The 5,083-nt window shown below is 35.6% G+C and overlaps 1 pseudogene; it reads right to left on the bottom strand.

Moving 5' to 3' along the window:
* Positions 1 to 3,206: 3,206 nt before the first annotated feature.
* Positions 3,207 to 4,163, bottom strand: LOC126081043 (olfactory receptor 1052-like; annotated as a pseudogene).
* Between the last annotated feature and the right edge of the window lie 920 nt (positions 4,164 to 5,083).

Raw genomic sequence — 5,083 nt, forward strand, 5'->3', positions numbered from 1 at the left:
AGAAAAAAAGGAGTTGTGTGTTTGTGTGGGAAAGAAATGGTAGCCTATTGCTTTGAGACAGATTAGATCATAGTAAGAAACTCTTCTGTGGAAAAGACGATAAATGGCTCATTTGTTTTGTCTCCAAAATTGTCCTGGCAGGAACATGACCTCCCAATATCACTGCTTCTGACACCAGTCAAGGTCAACCCAAATTTCCCCTTAGGTCAGTAGGAAACTTTAGATTGTGACTAAAATAAGAATATATGCGGTACAGTGGATGACTACTGCATATACCCTCTTTCTGACACTCCTTTCTACCTGCTCGTGAACTTAAGGTCTAAAACAAAAAAAAAAAAAGGTCTAAAAGCCTTTGAAAAGTGAAGCACTGGGAAAAGTTAGAGAGGTTCTGTGCTGGCATGATTGCTTCATGAGGGACATAATGGGATGGGGTGAGAGACTGATGGGAGGTGTGATAATGACAACTGGTATTTTCTTATCTTGATAATGTCCTACTTTCTATAACTCACCAACATGAGTTATGAGGCTCTGCCCTTTAGCCTTGGGTAACCATAACTGGCCAAGCGACAGAATTCTCCAGAGGAATATGAGTTTAATACTGAAAATAACTAGGCACCTAAAGAGACTCACTTCTTTAAGTCCACATCCTATAAGAGAGGATGGTAGTGCTATTAGAAAGCCTTCCACAGGGTGAGCCAAAATCTAATTATCTAAGTTTAAAGAATAAAAAAGTGTTGACTTGGATGTTGGTGAGTAAGCTGGCTAACACTGATTTTTGGCTTATAAACTCAATGTCAAATATATTTATGTGCAAAATACAAAATTAAAATATATTTGATGGAGACCTACACAGAGTTTAGAAAATGTTTTCCTAATTATCAATTCATTATTAATTTTCTCTAGGTATTATTGTTATTTTCATTCTAATTTCTTATATAGACTAAGCGGGGCAGCATGGAGCTAGGGCCCTGATAATAGTTATTTACTTATATCTAAAGTTTCATTTTCACTATTGCTCCCATTGTTGAAAACCTCTTTGATTTTTCTTTTTGGTTGATTTTGTGATCCATTTAATTTTCAATAATTCTTAGAGTAAGGCATATATTAGTTGCCAAATGGAATTCTTACTTACTTTGTAGAACTCTCATTTTCTTAGCTTGTCTTCCCCATTGATTTGAAATTTTATGGAAAAGGTAGAATTTGTATATAACAGTTGTGAAGACGGGGTTTAAAAATGTAATACTTTGTACACTTATGTGTGTGTGTATGTGTGTGTGTAACCAATGTTCCATCAAGCTACTGTTTGCTTAAATATAGCCAAGGTCATAAGTATTATTTTCCCACTGAATCATTGTTTCTATGGAATACAAAAACAAGCACACCTTCAAGTATGAATAAATATTTAAAAAGATATATTAGCATATCCTTCGTGGTAGAGGGAATACTGTTTTTACCCAACATGCATTTATCAGAACATAGTTGGAAAAAAATCCTGATCAGTCCATGGCAGAACCAGAAATAAAATCAGTTATCTAAAGAGCTGTGACAAGTTGGTTTTCTTTCAATTATCATTAATTTACTCATATCAACCACCATACGTATGAATACACATGAAAATGTAAACACATATATATGCACATATGTCATAAAGTTGAAGTGTTATACTTAAATATATTAGTTGAATAACTATAATTAGCATTACAATGATGATTATGGTGATCATCCCCTTTGGAAATACATTCGTATGGACTGAGATTCATATCTCACGTTAGTAAATGTCTTATTTCTTTAATCAACCTACATCCATGTCCCCTGTGTTCCAGCATGTACCTGTAAAGGCAATCAGTTTTAGAGTAGCTTTTTTTGTTAATACGAAAGATAAAAATTACTTTTCCTTTTCTACAGATTGCCATTCTTGCTAGCATATTGATTGTGCCTTCATCATTAACTATGAGCTAGCAAATATAAAATTGTTTAATTATTTCAAAAGTTTTCTTACTAGTTTGAAACCCCTCAGATTGTCACCAAGGTATCAGTAGTTAGGAGAGGTTTCAAAATACATACAAACATTTCTGGCATTAGTCATTTTTATTCGAAATATAAATTTTATCCACTGCACATTTGGCAACAGAATAGCATTTCTAAAATGGTAGAAAGTTGTACAATTAAGAAATCCATCCTTACAGAATTGATGCTCTAGGCAGGTGTTAGCATGCAGCATCTGATTTAAAGATTGCTGGATAGGCCTATGTTTTTTAATCTTTTGAAAGAAGGTGAATGGGATTTTTTAAAAAAAGAAGGATTTGGATTCTACCTACTCCATAATTACTTTAGGAGTCATTCCATACATGTATTTAAATTTGTTAAGTAAATTTCTTAGTAAGAGTATACCATTGCAAGCTGAGAATTATAATACAATGATTTTCCCACAATAACTCTTTCGTTGCTGAGGGCACTGTGGTTTAAGAAGAGGAAGGACAGAGGAAAATCTTGGTTCAAATCAAATTCACCTTCTTAGCTAACATGAAGATTTACAGAAGTTTGAATTGTAATTTAAGTTTTAAAAATAAAGACAAATATCATGTATAAAATTATTTTAATTTTCTCAGTAAATAAATAAAAAAGATTTTTTTAGAAAAAGACCTAACTATATATCTCTAAATCTTAGTGTGTGTGTGTATTCAGTTCTTCACATATCACAAATGATACACTTAACTCAGTGGATTGATTGGTAGATTCAAATATTAATGGCCTACATTCTTAGGAGAGCTGAATTTTAAGCTACCATTTTCTAAAACACAGCTATGCAGAAAGTCACTCCCACTTTTTAGGCTTGTGTTTTTGGGTGAACAATTCATATTAAGAAAAAAAAAATTGTATAATAATTAGAAACTCTAGAATTCTTTGAATTTATGTGAACTTTCGTAGATGAAGAACTGACCTGTAGAATGTTATACTATTAACATTGTTCTTGTCGCAGGACATCCAGTTAATTCTGATTCATAGTGACCCTATAGGACAGAGCAGAACTGTCTCATAGCGTGTCCTAGGCTGTGATCTTTATGGGAGTAGATAAGCAGGTCTTCCCTTCCATGGAGCACCTGCTGGGTTTGAACCACATACTTTTTGGTTAGCATCCCTGGCTTAATCATTTTCCCACCAGAGTTCTTTTACTATTCATAAAAAAAAAAAAAAGTGACTTGAAATTAACAGCAGCAGTACTTCATTTCTATGGCTCTTTTCACAGCATCCTTCACCTCCTTGTTTCTCAGACTATAAATCAATGGGTTTAACATGGGAATCACCAGTGTATAGAACACAGAAACTATCTTTTCTTGTTCTGCAGAATACTGGGAGCTTGGCTGAATGTAATTAAAGCTCAAGGTACCGTAAAATACGGTCACAGCAGTCAGGTGAGAGGTGCAGGTGGAGAAGGCTTTCTGTCTGCCTGATGCTGAGCGGATCCTCAGTATAGCAACAAGGACGAACATGTAGGAAATGATCACAGTCAAGAAGGTGGTCATGGCAATGACTCCAGAGAAGATTAACAGCAACAACTCATTCATGGAGGTATCAGAGCATGACAGCTTTAGCAGTGTGAGAGCATCACAGAAGAAGTGACTGACAACATTTGGTCCACAGAAAGACAGTCTCCACAAACTTGTTGTATGTATCAATGAGTTAATCATCCCACCAATGCAAGACCCAACGACCAGCCCTACACACTTTCTCTTAGACATGGCTGTTGTATAAAGCAAAGGATTCGCAATGGCCACATCACGGTCATAGGCCATCACTGAAAGTAAGAATCCTTCTGAGGTAACGAACGCCCCAAAAAACAAATGCTGCATTATACAGGCAGAGAACGAAATGGTTTCCCTCACAACCAAGAAGTTGATCAGCATTTTTGGCGCAATAACTTATGAATTACAGGCATCTACAAATGAAAGGCAGCTGAGGAAAAAATACATGGGTGTGTGGAGCTTGGGAGTGACGTGGATTAAGAAGATCATGCCCAGATTCCCCACCAAGGTAATGGCATAAATCACCAGGAACAACCCAAAAAGCACAATTTTCAATACAGCCTGATCTGTCAGTCCTAAAATAATAAACTGAGTAACAACTGTCAAATTCTCTTCAGCCATTTGTTAATTCTTTTTTCCTGAAATCTAGTGTGAAAAAGGAAAGTGTATTATTATGGATACAGGCATATTTGGCATGTATTAACATCAGCTGGAAGCATTCCTATAGCTGTAAAAAAAAAAAAAAAAAAGCTGTGTCTTGGATAAATATGATTTTTTTCCCAAACCTAAATTTCCTCATTTATAATATGAAGAGCATGACTAGATTGTCTCAAAATTTTTACATTGTTAGTTATGCTTCTGTCTTACGAGCAAACATGTGGAAAAGCATTTTGAATTTCAAAAAAATTTTATGTGTTACTAAAGCGTCTGACTCAATAGAAAGATGGTATTGGCATGAAGAACACTGGTAGCAACTGAAAAGTAGCTGTAAAGTTAATTAAATTCTATTTTCAACTCTTAATTGGGATATAACCCATTGTGTTTGAGTTGACTGTGACTCATAGTGACCATTTAGGACAGAGTAGAACTGTGCCACAGGATTTCCAAGAAGCTGCTGGTGGGTTTGAACTGCCAACCCTTTGGTTAGCAGCTGAACCTCTTAACCACTACACCACCAGGGCTCTCTACAAATTGGAATATAGACTGAGTAAATGAAAAGATCTAAAATCATATGTACTATTGATCTGGGTTTTGGGTTATTGATTATGCAGTGAATTTACAGACACACTATTACACAGCCAGAGAACTAGCCTAGATTATGAGGTACAGGGCCTAATTTCCACAGATGATCCTATGATGTTCATAAAAGTGCCGAAATCTCTGTCTTCTCCCAATTCCTCCTCAGGAGCATCTGTGATGGAGACACTCAGTGGAATCATCGAGCTCTGACACTCACAGAACAAAAAGCTGTGCCTGGCCTATGTGGAATTCAAGTTATTTGAACTATTATTTCAGGTACACAGTAGCCATATGGACACACGTTAGAAACTGTACCACCC

This window comes from Elephas maximus, chromosome 7 (assembly GCF_024166365.1).
Source record: "Elephas maximus indicus isolate mEleMax1 chromosome 7, mEleMax1 primary haplotype, whole genome shotgun sequence".
Classification (NCBI taxonomy): Eukaryota; Metazoa; Chordata; class Mammalia; order Proboscidea; family Elephantidae; genus Elephas; species Elephas maximus.